The 19,827-nt window shown below is 44.9% G+C and overlaps 1 protein-coding gene across 3 annotated transcripts in view; it reads left to right on the top strand.

Annotated features, from left to right (window-relative positions):
- The window catches only part of FLNB (filamin B), a 382,553-nt gene that overhangs the window by 156,370 nt on the left and 206,356 nt on the right, over window positions 1-19,827 (top strand). Inside the window, exon 1 of one of the 3 annotated variants that reach the window (XM_063940870.1) lies at window positions 16,439-16,530. The exons of the other annotated variants lie outside the window; for them this stretch is intronic. The gene's annotated coding sequence lies outside the window, so the exon portion shown is untranslated. Of the gene's footprint in view, window positions 1-16,438; window positions 16,531-19,827 lie in introns of those variants that run through there. 3 annotated transcript variants of the gene reach the window in all.

Below are 19,827 nucleotides of genomic sequence, written 5' to 3' on the forward strand. Positions count from 1 at the left end.
ACTACAATTGGGAACGGTAACCCGACAATTGGGAACGGTAACCTTGCACCGTGTCCCCATGCCCGTGCAAGGGAAAACGGTGCACTCATTGGGGTTCCCCGTCACTTTACGAAGAAAATAACACCAAAAAAAGTAAAAAAAACACACACCTCATGGCCACCTTTTGACCTGTCGACCTAATGACCATGTCGACCTAGTGACCCGGTTGACCTAATGCATGTCGACCAATAGTGGTCGACCTAATGACTGTCGACCTAAGTTGTGTCGACCCATAACTCTACCCGCAGCCTAACCCAAACCCTCCCTACCCGTAGCCTAAGCCTCCCTACCCTAAGCCTCCCTCCCCACAGCCTAAACCTAACCCTCCCTCTTTAGTGGATAACCCTAACTCTCCCTCCCCACAGCCTAACCCTGACTCACCCACCCCCCTGCCCAACAGCCTAACCTTAACCCTCACTTCAGTGCCTAATCCTAACCCTGACCCTCCGCAGCATATTTACGATCAGGATTCCGGCAGTCGGGATTCCGGCATGGCTTTGTGATCAATGTGAATATAACACAGCATCTGTCTTCTGACCAGTGTCGGGATTCCGAGAGCCAGCATCCCATACGCTGGTATGTTTTAGAAGTCTGAATAATGAGCATGTACAATAGAAACGTGGATCTTTTGAAAATTCCCAGAACTTGCTTTAAGGCACCATCTGTCAGCCATGAGCATTCTAAACCAGGCCTGGCTAACCTGTGGCTCTCCAGATGTGAAACTAAACATCCCAGCATGCCCTTCCACAGTTTTAGCATTCCCTAATAAGTGGCACAGCATGATGGGAGTTGTAGTTTTACAACGGCTGGAGAGCCGCAGGTTGGCCAGGCCTGTTCTAAACAATGATTCCTACTTCTCCTGTAGCGGCTGAGCACAAAGTGTTTTTTTTTTTTTCACAGAAGAGGAAAGTGTCCTGTAGCTGTGTACTCCTTTACCCCACCGTCCTGTACTGCAATCTCTCCTAACCATGTGAGGTTTCTCAGATCCTGCCTGTAGCACCTGCATGGAATATCCTTCCTTCACAGGCAGACGCTGGTGTAGGGAAGACTGCATAGTTTAGGTCAGCATTAATTCAGAAAATGATTAACTAGATGTCTGTATTTGGCTTTCGAAACCACTCCTGGGGTTTGGCTATAAAGACAGATGTGATAGAAATCTTAGGTGTGACCAGGGAGCGGCCCTTTAATGGCAGTCTTGGCCAGATATATTGATAGGTTTTGTGTATGTGCATGCGTGTGTGGTGACTGCGGTTAAGAAATCGTTTTTAAAAATAAAAATTTAAGTTGCACCTCATTCCTTTCCGTTAACCTTCTGTGTACAATGCCAGATAGACTCTTTTCCACTGCATGCACTGTTACTAGCGCAGACCTTCAAAATTCTTGTAATTGCCGAAATTTGTCTTTCTAGCTTCCTTATGTTTATTTTAATTATGCCAGAGTTGTGATTTTAGCTTGTTGCTCTGGGATACAAAACAAAACTTCTCTCTGAATCCAGTCAGAGCACACATCAGAGCTGTGCTTGCTAATTATATAAACACATGACAAAAGATGTCTGTGGGAAGCTAGAGGGTTTAATATAAACACCCATACTAAGTCACATGAGGCCAGTGCGTCCTGTATGGAAAGTGGCATTAAGTCTCTCAATGTAAAGTTCTGTTCTACAGGGATGGAGCGTTGTTCTTCTGTAAGAAAGTCCCTCAAAAGATAACGGGTTGATATAGGTGGAAAGCACAATTTATTATAATAATAATAATAATAATAATAGTAGTAATAATAATAATAATTATTACTACTACTATCACCACCACCATTGTCATCGTCATCATCATCCATCAATCATCATCCATCAATCAATCAATCAATCAATCAATCAATCAATCAATCATCATCATCCATCAATCATCATCATCCATAATCATTATCATCATTCATCATCATCATCATCATCCATCTATTTATATACTGTAGTAGCAGCTTGTTCTGTTGCACGTTACAATTGTGAATAAAACCGTAATAACACAAGACTAGGTAATAATAGAAAAAGAGGTAAGAGGGCCTGCTTATACACTTACAGTCTGTTGGAGTTCGATACACGAGGATAGGTGCTACATATTGCAAGAATAGAAGTGCATGATTGGCTATATGATCCAGGGGGAGATGTATTGAAGCTTGGAGAGAGATACAGGGGTCTATTTACCAAGCCTTGGGCCCAAATGTATTTCATTTTAAAAAGTTATAAAGTGGAGAGTGATAAAGTACCACCAAATCAGTTCCTGTTATTTTTCAAACACATCTTGGAACATGGCAGTTAGGAAGCTGATTGGCTGGTAATTTATCACTCTCCTCTTTATCACTTTTTTAAGGCTTAATACATTTGGGCCTTGGAGAGACATAAAATACCAACCAATCAGCTTCTAACTGCCATGTTACAGGCTCTGTTAGAAAAAAAAAAAGGCAGGAGCTGGTTGGTTGGTACTTTATCTGTCTTCAAGGCTCAGTAAATAAGACCCCCAAAGTACTAAGCAATCAGCTCTTAACTACCATGTTATAGGCTGTATTTGAAAAATGACAGGTATTGACTGGTTGGTACTTTATCTCTCTATAGGTTTGATACACCTCTCCCCCAGTCACACTGCAGTGTTGGCCTGTGGTCTTGTGAGTGTATGTGTACTTTTGTGTGAACTGTGTAGAGGGGAGGTAATTGAGTAGAATGGAATGCAGTCAAAATACTGGCGGTTGTGATCCCAACGTTCAGGAGATGGACGTCGGAATCCAGACAGGCGGCATTTTGCAGAAGGTCAGCATACAAACAACAGCCCCTAATTCACACTCTGTTGGTGGGTCCACGCCACCAACAGAGTGCTCGCCACCGGGCCCGCAAGGGGACTCTCTTCCCATATACCGGCAGACAGGATGCCGCTGTCGGTATACTGACAGCTAGCATCCCGTCTGCCAGTATATCATACCGGACCCAGTAGAATAACTTATGAGAATTACGTGGTTGGCTCAGGAATTTGAGAAGATTGTCTGAAGAGACGGTTTTCACAGTAAATGCTTGAAGGCAGTGACTGCACCCAAACCATGCCAGGGGAATGATCCCCATAACATTCTGAGGGGGATTTATTAAAGCTCCAATAGTTAAGTGGGGAGAGAGAAAGTAGGAACCAAGGGGTCTGTTTATTAAGCCTTGAATGGAGATAGTGGAAGGATAACATTCTGGAACTCAGGGCAAGTTACAATGCCCTTCTACAAGCCTCTTCTCTTCTCCGTCATCAGGCCATACAGGTCCAGTCGGACATCGCCATGGAAGTGGCGTACATAAACAAACAGGGAGGAACAAAAAGCAGGGCCTCAATGCGAGAGATGTCGAGGATAATCCTCTGGGCAGAACGCAACGCCAGGGCCTTGTCGACCATCTTCATTCCAGGAGTGGACAACTGGCAAGCAGACTTCCTCAGCAGACACGATCTGCACCCGGGGGAGTGGGGTCTTCACCCACAGGTATTTCAACTGTTGGTTCAACGGTGGGGCTGCCCGCTGTTCGACATGATGGCTTCTCAACTCAACAAGAAGCTGCATCACTACTGCTCTAGGACAAGGGATCCACGGGCTGCAGTGGGGTCTTGGGTTCACCAATTCGTCTATCTGTTCCCTCCGATTCCTCTCATTCCCAGGGTCCTAAAAAGACTGAAAGGGGAAAGCGTCCAGGCAGTTCTCATTGCTCCAGATTGGCCTCGCCGGGCATGGAATGTAGACCTCCTGGCCATGTACCTCGAAGAGCCCTGGCCTCTGCCGTTTCAAAAGGATCTTCTTATGCAAGGAGGTTCATCTATCCAGACTTACCGCGGCTACGTTTGACGGCATGGGGTTAACTAAGCATTACCACCGCATCTAGAAGAAGTATATCTCCTTGCGTGAAGGTCGACTGCTCCACTGTAGATTTTCATCTGGGTAGGTTCTTGCTCTTTCTGCAAGCTGGTGTGAATATGGGCCTTTGTTTAGGCTCCATTAAGGTTCAGATCTCAGCACAGTCTATTTTCTTCCAGAGACAGTTGTCTGTTGTCCCGGAAGTCCAGACGTTCTTAAAAGGTGTCCTTCGTATTCAGCCACCCTTTGTACTTCCCACAGCACCGTGGGATCTCAATTTGGTTCTGACCCTTCTCCAATCAGATTAGTTTGAACTTTTGCACTGGGTGGGCATGAATATTTGACTTGAAGACTGTCCTGTTTATTGGCCTTGGCCTCAAGTCTCGGAATTGGGGGCCTTATCCTTGAAGAGCACTTATATGGTATTTGACGAGGATAGAGTGGAGCTCAGGACTCGCCCGCAGTTTCTGCCTAGGGTGGTGTCCGCATTTCACATCAACCAGCAGATAGTGGTTCCTGTGTTGTTGGACACGTCCGTTTTTATTCAAAATTCTTGGACGTTGTTCGAGCTTTGAAGATTTATGTCAAGAGAACAGCTCGTCACCGGAAATCTGATTCCCTTTTTGTTCTCTATGACACTACGAAGATTGGATGTCCTGCTTCAAAGCAGTCTATTGCTCGTTGGATCCGGATGACAATCTAACAGGCTTACTCTTCGGCAGCCTTGTCGCTGCCGAGTTCTATTCAGGCCCACTCCACAAGGTCAGTGAGTTCTTCCTGGGCGGCTTCCCGTGGTGTCTCGGCTTTGCAGTTATGCCGAGCAGCTGCTTGATCTTGTTCGAACACATTTGTTAAGTTTTACAAGTTTTGTACTTTGGCTACTGAGGACCTTAAGTTTGGTCACTCGGTTTTGCAGGGTACTCAGCACTCTCCCACCTGGTCTGGGAGCTTGGGGTCATCCCCATGGTACTAAGACCATCCCAGTATCACCTAGGGCGTTAGAGAAAATAGGAATTTAATACCTACTGGTAATTCCTTTTCTCCTAGTCCATAGGGGATACTGGACGCCCCCCATAGGTGCTTCGTTGTTCCTGCAAGCATTATTCATTTTGCGTTTCTTGGTTGGGTCTGTTGTTGCTATCCCTATTTTCCAGTTATGGTTAGCGTTGCTATCCTCTTCTCTTCTTATGTTGTGTGTTGATTCGTTACCTCACCACTTTTTCTGATCTATTTTCCTCCTTTTAAAGTATGTCCGTCTCCTTGGGCATGGTTTTCGTAGACTGAGTCTGCAGGAGGGGCATAGAGGGGAGGAGCCAGCACACTGAAGAATTTTTAAAGTGCTATGGCTCCAATGGACCCCATCTATACCCCATGGTACTAAGACCATCCCAGTATCCCCTACGGACTAGGAGAAAAGGAATTACCGGTAGGTATTAAATTACTATTTTTTGGATGGTTTTACAAAATGATTGCCGTAAAATTTCGCATGAAAAGGTATGGATATAATATGAAAATAATTAGTTGTACGCAGGTTATAGGGTTCTTGTATACATCATTACTTCCAAAATTATTTCGTATAATCAGCAGTGCAGAAAGACCTTTCTGGCTTACAGGGACGCGTGCTGGATGTAGAATCTAGGTTATGCTTTCCATTAAAACGTCGTTAACATGTGGCTTTTATTGGATAGCATAATATTTGCTGTTCATGACATTCACCTTTTTTTTTATTTATTTTTTATAAGAGAGTAATACGATAAACAACCAACAGTAAAACACATAATAAGCCGAAGCAAAGGATTAGTGGAGTGAGTCTGTGCAGACCACACACGTGCTGTAAGGTTTGTGTGTGCCAGTAACACAGGCTGGTAACAGCCCACCAGCCTCCTCCGTTCTGAGTGACACAAAGACTGTACTGTGCATCTTAAAGGGTGATAGAAATTGCTGTAAATAGAGAGCGGAATTGTTTATGTACAAAACTTGTCAACCTGCAAACGTTCTCTCTTCTAAACCCTGCATTGAGTTGTGCTAAATGAAACTAATTAAAAGGCTTCGTAATCATATGACCCTGTCCTGATTGAAGTTGATCCAGACATAGGGGGTAATTCAGTTGGGCAAAACCATGGGGGTCATTCCGACCCATTCATACGCAGCGGTTCTTCGCTACAGTGTGAACGGGTCGGAAATGCGCATGTGCGGCGGACGCATTGCACATGCGCATTTAAATCGGCGTCGGGCCGCGCCGCCGCCAGCTAAAAAAGTGATTGCAGCGGCGATCGCAAGAAGACGGACAGGCGGGAGGAGTTCTGGGGCGGGTACTCACCGTTTTCCAGGCGTGGTGAGTCCAGCGCAGGCTGATCCAGGCGTTTGGAGGGCGGATGTCTGTTTGTGTGCGCATTTATCTTCTGATTGTTCTTACCGGTTCCATTGTGTTCCAGAAGTGATCTGGGTTAGTCATTTAAATATCTTTTACAAACTGTAGGGGACAGTTCAGTTGTTTTGGGCATCTCATTTTTCCATCTTAACGGGACTGTTTTGAAACCCAAATAATTATCGCAATTCAACTGATGTTTGGGCGCCCATGCATGCCACGCACAAACAGACTAAACCCAGCTAAAGTCCTGCTTTGGGCATCCAAATTCCCATTCAGACACCCAAATTGCCGTCTTAGCGCACATTTCTTCTCGTACCTCAGGATGCTGCGAGGAAAAATGTCATCCCTGCAGCTACCCGGTGTATAAACAGAGCAACAATTGAATTGCTCCATTTTACGCCTCCTAGTGGTAGCCACAAGGTAAAACAATAGAATCGGCCCCACATTAGCCCCATGATATTATCATGCTGCCCAGAGAGATAGGGTGTGTACACACGGTGAGATATTTTCTTTCGATTTCAACTATATAGTCAAAATCGCAAGAAAAGTTAGTGCAGATCGCAAGGTGAAAGTCACCTTGCGATCCTGATTCGATCCTGATGCGCGGTCCCGCCAGGTCGGCATCGCAAGAAAAGATAGACTGTGCAGGCAAGTCAATCCTTGCTAGATCGATATACTATCTAGTTCATCTCACATGTCAATGACCTCTCACATAAGCCAAAATCGTAAGCACACATAGTCCATATCTCAAGAAAAGTTAGTCAAAATCTGTGCTATCTGGGCTCCGGGGAGTTCAAGGGAAATCGCAAGTAAAAATCGGGCATAGCAAGGATCTCACCGTGTGTACACACCCTTAGAACTCAACACAGAAGACATGCACAAAATTGAATTTCTGGTATAGAAGGGCATTTGCTCTGCAACTTTGTAGTTTTATCCCTCGTTAATTATGCAGGTTATCATATGACTGTAATTATGTTTTTAGGATTCAACAATTCTTCTATATTAGGTGTCATAATTACATTTATGGCTTATTATATAATACAGTCTATTGTTGTAAAATACAGTAATATTATTTATTTTCTAAAAATAGAGTAATGGTGGCGTTATTTAGTAGTCTCAAGTAATTGTCATAATGGAGTCATGATGTCATCCATTGTTTTCATAATTTAGGGTTTGTCACACTTGCGAATTTCAAACACTATGTGTAGTTGATTTTTCACAGTAATCATTGTAATAAAATAATACAAATACTTTCACCATTTTGAACTAAAGTACAATTTAAATGTATTTTTTTTTTGGTGGGGGGGGGGGGGGGGTTGTGTCAAATATCCAAGGTACTGCAACTACAATGTATACAGTTTGATTTTCTTTGAACGTAAAGTCCAGGAAGGGTTTTTAGATGTTTATTATCCAGAAATAGACCCAAAAAGATGTTCTATAAAAGGTGTATTTATAAATCTAAAATTACGGAATCGCTTTGAATTTTGTTTTGATTAAATGGAAAAAGGAAGTTGTTCCAGCCATTATTCCTTTATGTTACTATGTGCATTGTTACTTTTCTGTTATTTATTTATTTATTCTGTATTTATATTGCAAATATTTGGGCAGAGACGAGCCAAACCACATTTGTGCAGAAACCATTAATGAGAACATTGTTTACATCATACAACTGCATTCTGCATCAACAAATGCTAATATATGGGATACATTTCTGTGGACATTAAGAGCTCTAGACCATAGGTTCTCAAACTCGGTCCTCAGGATCCCACACAGTGCATGTTTTGTAGGTAACCCCACAGGTGAATTAATTACTCACTGACACATTTTAAAAGGTCCACAGGTGGAGTTAATTATTTCACTTGTGAGTCTGTGAGGAGGCCTGCAAAACATGCACCGTGTGGGGTCCTGAGGACGGAGTTTGACAACCTGTATTCTATGTCCAATGTAGTAGCATTTTGTATCTTTTTTTAACATCAATATTTTTTATTGGATTTTATATCGAATGCAAAAAATGAAGAGGGGGGGGGGTACAGAAAAGAATAGGGTGGGGAGGGATGTACACATCAATGAAATCAAACAAATATATGAAACAGGTAACATAGCGACTGAGCAGGTATTCAGGTATCATAATCATACTATAAGACAAAAGTGCACATAGCTAGGTCAATAGGATTTACCAACTCTAACCCTAGTATCAGGGGGGGGGAAGGACTGATATTACTACAAACATAACAACCAGTATAAACCGATAGAAAGAGAATGAGAGTTGGGACAATTAAGAGGTAGCAGATTTCTCATTCAGGCTAAATTGTAAAGGGGATGTCTTCCCTGGGTGTGAGATAAGAGCAGAGCCCTCCCCCTCCGTGACGTATTCGTGCCAATGGAACCATTGCATAATGGGAGAGGAAACGGGGAATAAGGCACGGCCTCAGTTTCCATGGTATAATGAAAATGAACCTTATGGAATACTTTTAGAGCGGGAGGCACTATCGCTTGTTTCCAAGCCTGGGCCAAAGTTACCCTTGCTGTTATACAAATGTGTCCCAATATGTACCTCTGGGAGGCTGAGACCTCCAGGGGATACATATGGAGGAGAGCCAGAGCGGGGGATGGCCTTAAAGATCGACATAAAACTTTATTTATCAGCTTAAATACTTCTGCCCGAAAGGTTTGGAGAAGGGGACAAGTCCAGAAAATATGATACAAATGCCCTATTTCACTGCAGTTCCTCCAACAAAGTCGTGAGCAGGAGGGCCAGAATGTGTGCAGCCTATCTGGGGTCAAGTACAATCTATTCAATAATTTAACATGCATTTCTGAATGATTTAAACAGCGTGACATACGGAATGATAAACGATACAATTTCTCCCACTGTGCCTCTGCAATGGGAATGCCTAAATCCCTCTCCCAACGCTTCTGGGCATTAGACTTCTGGTATGGGACCAATGAGACGAGTGTGTTGTACCAATAGGTGATATCTTTAGTGGATGTAAGCAATACCACACGGGATAGGACAGATTGAACTATGGAGCTGGGGGGAGTTCGTACAATGGGTAAGCTCTTAAACCAGTGTCTGATTTGAAAATAGTGAAATAGTTCAGTACGCGGGAGGGAGAATCTGTTGTGCAACTGGGCAAATGAAAGAAAGGCAGTTCCATCTAATAAGTCTCCGAGGGTATAAATATTGCAAGCATTCCACGCAGAAATATGTAAGTTGGGAATTAATTTACTCACAGCTTTAAGTGAAAGCGCAGGGTAGGGGGCAGTAAAGCCAGGGAGTTTACTCGTCAAACTATCGCACACTCGTAGGGAAGAAGCCGTAGAGGGAAGGATGGCCAAATCAGTGGGGCGCAGGGCTTTCGGAGTCCACAACAGGTCTGCTAAGGGATAACCTATGCATCCAACATTTTCAATGTGGGCCCATAAAGATGCGGAGTTGGAGAGATTCCAGGATTTAAGTTGAGCAAGCAAACAAGCTTCTTGATATAACTTCAAATTGGGTAGTGCGAGGCCTCCTCTGTGTCGAGGGAGTACCATTCTAGCGTGCGCCAATTTTGGGGGGTGCGATTTCCACAGGTATTTTGCCAAAACAACTCTGCATTTATCGAGATAAAGTTTGGGGAATGAATAAGGTATGGTGCGAAACAAATACATAAGTTTAGGGAGTAAGGACATTTTAAAGGCAGATAAACGACCCAGCCAGGATATTTCCTATAAAAGCCAAGAGGATGTCAGGGTTTGGAGAGTTAGTATCAGGGGAGGAAGATTCAAATCGAAAACATTAGAGGAGGAAGGGGGAATATGTATCCCAAGATATGTAAGTGAGTTAAGTTTCCAGTTGTATGAGTATTGAGTTCGTAAAGCAGCCGCGAGTATATCTGGTAAGTGGACAGGTAAAGCGTCCGTTTCAGTTGTGTTCAGTTTATAGTATGAGGCCTTGCTAAAGCCGTGTAGTATAGAGTGTAGATGAGGGAGGGAGAAGGAGGGGCGAGATACAAAGAGAAGGAAGTCGTCGGCAAAGAGACAAAGCTTACGGGAGAGTCCCCCATGGGTCAACCCAGGGAATGCGGCGTCTGATCTGATTTTAGCTGCTAAGGGTTCAGTGCCAAGCACATATATCAAAGGTGAGAGAGGGCAACCTTGGCGGGTTTCATTAGTAATTGGGAAGGCGTCCGACAAGAATCCATTACTAAACACCCTCGCTGACGGTAGGGTATATAATGCTAAGATTGACGCCAAAATCTGGGCAAAGCCAAATTTAACTAAAACAGTCCGCATATATAGCCAATTTAATCTGTCGAACGCCTTCTCAGCATCCAACGAGAGTAACAGAAATCCCTCGGTGTCAGAGGCCCTGTCTATCAAATTAAAGACCCTGCGGGTGTTGTCAGAGGCCTGCCTGCCAGATACAAACCCAACCTGATCAGGGTGGATCAACAAGGGTAAGTATACGCTAAGTCGGGATGCTATCATTTTAGCATAGAGCTCAATATCGCTATTAAGCAATGCAATTGGGCAATAATTGTGGCAATGAGCAGGGTCTTTCCCAGGTTTAGGGATAGCTACCACCTGGGCCTCCAACATTTCCCTAGGAAAAGCACCAGTACTGGATATATCATTGAATAGATCGGTTAAGATGGGAGAGAGACGGTCCGTAAAGGTAACATAGAAGTCGTTAATAAACCCATCGGGGCCAGAGGCCTTATTCCTAGGGAGGGACTTGATCGCTGATTCGACCTCAAGTGCGGTCCAAGGGGCATTCAAGGTATCTAACTGATCGGGGGTCAGAGAGGGGAGGTTAACAGAGGAAAGAAACTCTTGTATAGTGTCAGGGGTAGGCTGAAACGTGAGGGGATCTGAGTGTAAATTATACAATTTAGTATAGTAGTCTGCAAATTGATTAGCAATATCTAGAGGGTTCGCAAACTTAGAGCCTGTAGAGGAAAGGATGAATTTAATTCTGTTGCGAGCGCGTTGGACACGAAGTCTGCGGGCTAGCATTTTACCAGGTCTGTTACCCACCAAATAGAATTTCTGTCGTAACCTATTGAGAGCTACTTGGGTTCTGAAACTAAAAGTTTTTGTAACTGGCTGCGAATGTCCGAAAGTTCCTTACGCAAGAGTCGGGTGGGGTGCATCTTATTTTTATCTTCAGCTATTTTAAATCTATGTTCTAGATCTAGTTGGAGTTGTTTGGCTTGTTTTTTAAGCGTAGCTCCAGCCTGAATTGCGGAGCCGCGGACAGCCGCTTTAAACGCACACCAATAGTTTGGATATGAGGTATCTGAGGGAGAATTAGTTTCTGTGTAAAGAGAGATGCAATCAGAGATAATTTTTGTTGCTAACGGGTCATACAAAAGACGTGGAGATAATCGCCATGGTCTAGGAGGCCTGGAAGCAGACTTAATATTCCATTTCCAATATAATGGTGCGTGGTCGGACCAGGTGATGGGTAAGATATCAACCGTACCAGAGTCCTGTAAGGTCCATTTATCACATAACACTATGTCAATTCGTGAATATGAATTATGGACCGATGAGAAGAACGTATAGTCTCTACCGGTGGGGTTGCGGATGCGCCAGAAGTCATATATATCGAACTCCGCTAACACATTACGTAGCGCTAATGAAGGGCCAAGGCGGGTTTTGGATGTAGCTGAGGGGGTCTGGGACGATTTATCAAGTTTGGGATCTAATACCAAGTTAAAATCTCCTAGGAGCATTAAAGAGCCGACCCTGACCTTTTGGATAAGCAAGCATTGCTTCCGAATAAAGGCTACCTGGTTCGAATTAGGCGCGTATAATGAGACTATAGTAACAGATTTATTTTCCAAAAGACCCGTGAGAATCCAGTAGCGACCTGCTTTGTCTGCAATTTGGGAGTGGAGGGTAAAAGGAACATTATCCCTAAATAACAGGGATACTCTGTTTCTTTTAAAGGGACCGTTAGCAAAATATCCTATGGGGTATCTGTGGTCTTTCAATACAGGGGGGTTGTGGGAGGAAAAATGAGTTTCCTGCAGGGCAACTATATCTGCTTTATACTTATGGAAAGAGGACAGAGCTAATCTACGTTTATTGGGGGAGTTTAAACCTTTAACATTCAATGAGAGAATACCAACCATAATTATTCAGTCATAATGTCATGTAGGTGACGGCATCCCATCAGGAAGGGGGGGAGGGGGGGATAGAAAAAACAAGAAGGGACAATAGACTCAGAAATATAGTAACAAAGGGAAAGGAAAAACAAAACGACCCAGTACATCGGGTCTGCATAGCTACTGCAGGGGAGAAATAAATGCAGTAGATAAACGAGGGGCAGGCGGACTCTTCAATCCAGCCAGGGTCAGTGATATAACAAAAAAACCTATGTGTAGAGAGAATAAAAGCACATCTCCATCTAAACAAAAGTAGCACACAAGAAATATATATATATATTGAAGAATGATACTGCATATCTTGCAAGAAAAGATACAACCTTCTCCTGTAGTCAGCGTGTGCTAAAAAGATAGGCCAATAAACATATAAACTAAGGTGCAGACTTAACAACCACATATAAACAGGAGAGCATGCCCTATAGGAACCAGCAGGGAGCAAATGCAACTCACCTAGAAGAATATAATAAACAGAACATTAGCAATAAACATGTACATAATAAGGTCAATATCTCTAACGGAGTAGGGAAAAGCATATTAGAACATATTGGAACAATTATTAATTGCGGAATACGTTCAAGTAGTGGACCATTCCGAACGAGGTGCAGGACGCCTCTCAGGGGGGGATGGAAGTTTTACTGAGATGTCCCAGTCTTCGAGCAGTTTCACTCCGGCTTCCAGCTCTGATATTATAAACGAGGAACCATCGTAAGAGACAATCAGCTTCACTGGGAAGCCCCACTTGTATCGAATATCTTGGGCACGGAGGGCGGAGGTGATCGGAGCTAAGCTGCGCCTTTTTAGAAAGGGTAAATGCGGAAAGTCCGGAAACAGTTGTAATCCTCCTAGAGTGTCAGGGTTCTTTGCACCGCGAGTTGCTTGGAGAATACGTTCTTTAACGGTAAAGAAGTGCACCCGAAGTAACGTATCCCTAGGTGAGGTGTTGGAGAGAAATCGAGGCTTAGGACGGAGATGAATCCGGTCGATTAGCAGTTCCGCATCGGGTACACCTGGTAGAAGTTTACGGAACAGGGTCATAGCATATTCCATCAGATCCGAGTTATCAACCGAGTCAGGTATTCCACGTATTTTAATATTGTTCCATCTGGAGCGGTCCTCTATATCCGCCATTTTGTTTTTGAACGTTTCCAAGTCGCTTTGTTGTTGGTCATGAGCTGTAATAAGTTCGTTGTGTGACGTCACCAGTTCTTCCAATTTGCGCTTTAGAGTGTCGGTCCTGTCCCCAATAGCTGTCAGCTCAACCTTGACTTCACGTAGAGCGGCTGTGAGGTCGTGGGTCAGTTCTGATTTGAAGGCCGTCAAGACCTGACAATAGGGTCTTCACAGTAAGGGGATCATCAGAATTAGGATCCACTCCTGATACTGAAAGTGAGCCGATCAGGTTCTTCGGATAAGGGCTTTTCATAGAAGGAACCGACACACCTCGAGATGGCAGAGACGCCTGGGGTTGTTTTCGGATTGGGAAGGATACCTGAGGAGGCAGCGAGCCTTTTGCTTTCTTAGGCGCCATAGTGAGGGAAAAATTAAAGAGGTAGATAAATGACTGGAGAGTGATGCGGCAGACGGATACTTCTAGGCTGGTGCATTATAAGTTAAACAGGATGCTGGGTTTTGAACGTGATCACATGTTTAGCGATAGGACCCCGGGTGGGAAAGGCTCATATTAGGGATCACATTTCGATGAACTGTAGGAGTGTAGAGATGATGGCCATCTCAAACCCTGATACTGATGGGAGGAGACCCCAGACGGAGCTGGAGAGCAGTCGTGGGTTAGTGTGAGAAGGCACGATTAGATGGCAGAGCGGGCAGTGTCAGCTAAAGCCAGCAATGTATAATATATCTTCGATGAACTAAGAGCACGTGCAGATGCACAGCAGGCAGGGTTTGTGAGACTAAGAGACAATGACAGAGCTGCTGTGCAGTGTCTCTAATGTATGCTGCCTGTGACAGTATTATCTGTGAGAGGCTTTTCAAGATGGCTGCCGCCAGCTTTATGTGCAGGGAGTCTGTGCTTGTACCTGCTGTCCCGGGCACTGGAGGGTGATTCCCGGCCGCTTAGAGGTACCTGGGGGTCTGGAGCGGATCCACGCCGAGGATATGATGTGAGGGGCGCCCGTAGGAAGCCAGCCGGGTCTCGCCGCGGCCGCGATCAGGTCCCGGAGCTCACCGTCGGGGCGCCTCCAAACTCGAGGCCCCGGCTTCCGGACGTGGAGTAGGCCGCGGACTTGTAGCGGCGTGGAGGGGGCCCACGGCAGCGCAGTACTCTGCCCCAAGCAGCCCACTGCCGCTAGCAGCTCCCTGGGTTGCAGCAGGGGCCAATGGGGGTTCTTTAGCCAGCTCTGTGGGTACTTTTTGTCAGGAGCTCCAGTACAGCACGTCTGCTCAGCCCAACGTCCAAGCCACGCCCCGCATTTTGTATCTTTCAGGTTACGCTTCGGAAGAATTTGGGTGACTTCTTGAATGATTTTCAATAGGGAGCGTGTTATACCCCTTTCAGACATGCTCTAAATTCCCAGGATTTTGCACATGAATGTGCATCAACCCGGGAATTTGCTTTGTCTGAAAGGCTCCGACCCGGGAATGTGATCCGGGTCGCCAACCCTGCAATTGACCAGGGTTTTTCCCGGAACTCAAATCCCGGGAAGACAACCCGACTTAGGTCTGAAAGGTGCGACCCAGGAATTTGCTGCCATGTCGCAACTGATTGGCGGGGCTGCCTGGAGGAGGCCGGAGTAAAGAGGGGGCGTGCGCCAGCTGCTGTATTCCGTGCTGCTGTGAGTAAATGAAGCAGACGGCGCAGCCAAAAAACAGTCCTGTTAGAGTGAGAGAGTGTGTGTGAGTGTATATATGAATCTGGCATGTGTGTGTATATATTACATGTATGTGTGTGTTTGAGTGTGACGTGTATGTGTAAGACGTATGTAAATGTACGAGTGTGATGTCTGTGTGTGTGTGTGTGTGTGTGTGTATGTGTGTGTATAACACATGTGACATGAGAGTAGCCTGGTCTAAGCTGGCTGCCAGGGCAGACCAGGCTTATGTCTGAAAGGGGTCGACCTGGGAATTTCCCACGTCTCAGGTTTAGTGTGAAAGGGGGTCCCAGCAAAACCCCAGGATTTTTCAGAGGTGAAAATCCCGAGTCTGAAGCAGGGAAATTCCCGGGTCCTGTGTCTGAAATGGGTATTATCTATAATATAATTCTGGTAGCCTGCCTATCTAGGACCTGCACCATGAGCTAGATGGTGGCACACTTGGTGCTCCCACTCGCATCAAGAGTAGACTTGCAAAACAGATTTTATCAAATGGTATTGAGCACTTAACCTGAAATGCACACATCTATGGTTTGCACATGCAAGATGATATGTGCTGTACACATCCGGCGCAGTTTAAAACCCCTCCATTTGAAGAAGAAAAAAAAGTGTGCTTAGACCCTTGTATAGGTCCCTATCCAGCTTCACTGTTGGTAAAACGTAAGTTCTTGAGTTCTCCAATGTTATATTTTGAACTGTACAGTATTCACATGAACTGTGCCGGATCTACTTTGCAACCTAACCACCGACACCCCCCCTGCTGTCTTTTCCACCTTATAGGCAGTGCACAGGCTTGTATCACAGTTTACAGAGCACCGGCAGGTGACTTATACCCCTTTTCCACACACACCAATTGCCAAGGTTTTCAATGGGGCTTGAGGCTCGACCCGGATCTTGGCTTTATGTGTGAGAAGAACCGACCAGGCTCAGGTGACCTGGGTCTTCGACCCTACTTTGGACCATGATTTTTCCGGGTGTGACCCGTTCACCTGTAGTGTGAACGGATGCAACACAGGTTTTTAGACCTGTGCTGCTCAGAAAAGTGTTTGATGCTCCTGCAGATGATGACCGCTTCAGGCGCTGGGCCACATGACCGTAAACACGCAGCAGAGTCCTCAGTAGGGCAGCTGTAGCACAAGTGAGCAGGCGCTGAAGGAGGCACAGTGAGTCAGCAGCAGAACCAGTGGGCAGACACAGCAAGAGTTACAGTTGGCCAGTGGGGCAGTTGCAGCACCAGCCATTGGGGTAGATGCAGAAGAACATAAGGGTGTGTATTACACAGCGCTTAAGGACTTAACCTTACACATTGAATCACTGTGACTACTGTTTGGAATGCCACATGTACAGATAGTGATGCTGAAATCGCACAATTATGACATTATTAACACATAGAGCTTGTTGGTGCAGGTCACACAGTCATCCATTTTGTTTTACAGTATAATTATTGTTTAAATTAAACTAATTTTATGTGTAAAGTCCATCAGTAATGACCCTGGGTATTGACACAGCATAAAGAGTTCAGAGGTCCTTCCTTGTAAATTGAATTATGACCAGCCACCCAGCTATAGGTGTTTGATACGTGAGCGCCACAGAGCCAGACAGATTTGAATGGGGTAAAGTGCTAAAGGGTGGTTTATCAAAGCTTGGAGAGAGATAAAGTCTAGCGACAGAAAGTACCAACTAATCAGCACATTCATTTTCCCACATACTGGTTTATTCAATGCATGTCGGATCCTCTCTGACGGAGAGGATCCGACAGTGCAGTATTCAATTAGCGGGCAATTCTGACAGGTTTTAGCCGTTTCTGACCATTCTGATCCAACTTTTTTTGAAGTCTGATCAGCATTGTCGAAAACGGGCCAAAATCCTGTCGGAATTGGCCGCTAATTCGACAAAACCCGTGGATCCGCAGCTAATTCGCCGATCCACGTGTTTTCCGACAAGTTGGAAAAACGGCAGCACCTTTGAATAGGTTGAATCCTGATTCGGCCAAAAAAAGTCGTAAACTGCAGTCTTTCCGACTAGACTGCATTTCCGACTTCAACTGAATGGACCAAATAGCCTGAAACATGGCAGTTGGGAGCTGACTGGCTGGTACCTTACAGAATGAAGTTTGGAGGCTTGGGGAAAGTCTTGTTATATGAGGAAGAGCGTTAACTACCCCTTTACCTTTTATGTTCTCTAGATCTCCTTTTATTTTTTTTACCAAACCGTTGTATAGCAAAATCACCAGAACTGTTCTTTGTGATCTAGAATTGTTCATAGTGTTTTCGGAAAGTAGAAAGTGAGCACATCTAATCCTTGAGGGTGTGGTTGTCTTTCACTGAACTAGTCAGGACAGATTCAGGGCTTTCATGAAGTCAATGGGTCAGAAAGATGAGGAAATGATAAAGATATCTCTCTAGATACGAGACATCTGTATATAATTAATTATTTGGCAAATGTTGCAATTGTTGTATAGCAGGTGTTCCCGAGCCTCGGAGAGTAATGACTGTTCAAGCTCTTTCCCTTAACTCGCTTAACTCCTCTAAAGGTTCATTCATCTATTCAGTGAAGAGTTCCTGAAAACCCGACCTGTTGGGGGATAAGGATAAATAGTGAACTGTCGCCTACATATGATTTTTTGTTTTTCAGTGGACTCTTAATGAAATACTCACTCTCTGGCTCTCTTCAGTCTGTTGATTTCTTCTTGGCACCTTCAGTGCCCCTGCCATTCATTTGCAGTATCCAGGAGGAGTTTCAGGCTTGGCAACAAGTGCTGCTATGACTTGGCACTTGCTACTAGTGAAGGAGAGCATACTTTTAGGGTGCTGCAGTTGATTTCAGAACTTTTGATTATTATAGTTGACAGAAATAGAACAGCACTTTTTTTTGGCTTGGATCAACTTGAGTACATTAGTCTCTTCATATTGGAGTCGTTTCCCTGCATGACCAGATTCAAAATTTGCTTCAGTTATGTCATGGCGCTACAGGTTTTGCTTATTTTATTTTTCTTCAATTAGTCAGTGAAAGTTACACCACTGAAGGTGCATCTTTCGGTTGGGCAAGAGGAATTGTACATACCAGAGCCCATTTGTTTCAGATCTCCTTCCCAGTCTGCTTGTCATCTGATGTCACTTTACCTAAATCCTGGTGGTGGTGCCCATTGCTAGTCATCCCAGTTCCAAAGAAACTAGTAAAAGATTAGAAATATGCTATTTTCTAAAAGAAAGAATAAACCTTAAAACCAATTAGCCAGAGCTTAGAAATAAATTCACAGTTTTGGTTCTTGTAGTGAGGTTACCAGGACTAGATTAACCCTGGAACAGATGGGTCTACAGCCACAGTCCTTCACAAAAATCATAAGTATTAAAATTGTGTTTGTTTTTTCTTTAAGATTATTCTCCTTTTACATATTTAGGGAGACAGTGGGACTGATTAGTGTAAGGGGTGTACATGCCCCCGTAACACTGGCCACACCCACATAGCACTGGCCACACCTCCCAAACTTCTAACAATAGGCCCTTGATCATTTCAGCCCCCGGCCCATGTGTCCCTTAATCCAGTCCTGGTGGTCACTTTCAAGTGGCCTGTTGGTCACCTCCTACTTGCTTTTCTCTGACGTCCTAAGTGGATGCTGGGACTCCGTAAGGACCATGGGGAATAGCGGCTCCGCAGGAGACTGGGCACAACTAAAGAAAGCTTTAGGACTACCTGGTGTGCACTGGCTCCTCCCACTATGACCCTCCTCCAGACCTCAGTTAGAATCTTGTGCCCGGCTGAGCTGGATGCACACTAGGGGCTCTCCTGAGCTCCTAGAAAGCAAGTATATTTAGGTTTTTTATTTTACAGTGAGATCTGCTGGCAACAGACTCACTGCAGCGAGGGACTAAGGGGAGAAGAAGCGAACCTACCTAACAGGTGGTAGTTTGGGCTTCTTAGGCTACTGGACACCATTAGCTCCAGAGGGATCGACCGCAGGACCCGACCTTGATGTTCGTTCCCGGAGCCGCGCCGCCGTCCCCCTTACAGAGCCAGAAGCATGAAGAGGTCCGGAAAATCGGCGGCAGAAGACTTCGGTCTTCACCAAGGTAGCGCACAGCACTGCAGCTGTGCGCCATTGCTCCTCATGTACACCTCACACTCCGGTCACTGATGGGTGCAGGGCGCTGGGGGGGGCGCCCTGAGGGCAATATTACACACCTTGGCTGGCAAATATACACCATATATAGTCCCAGAGGCTATATAGGTGTAAATTAATACCCCTGCCAGAGTTTAAAAAACGCGGGAGAAGTCCGCAGAAAAAGGGGCGGGGCTAACTCCCTCAGCACACTGGCGCCATTTTTCCCTCACAGCTTCGCTGGAAGGAAGCTCCTTGGCTCTCCCCTGCAGTCTACAACTACAGAAGGGTAAAAAAGAGAGGGGGGGCACTAAATTTAGGCGCAGTATGTATATATATATATATATATATATATATATATATATATATATATATATAGCAGCTATAAGGGGATATAATTCAGTTAGTCCCTGTATTATATAGCGCTCTGGTGTGTGCTGGCATACTCTCTTTCTGTCTCCCCAA

The sequence above is a fragment of the Pseudophryne corroboree genome, chromosome 9 (genome assembly GCF_028390025.1).
Source record: "Pseudophryne corroboree isolate aPseCor3 chromosome 9, aPseCor3.hap2, whole genome shotgun sequence".
Taxonomy (NCBI): Eukaryota; Metazoa; Chordata; class Amphibia; order Anura; family Myobatrachidae; genus Pseudophryne; species Pseudophryne corroboree.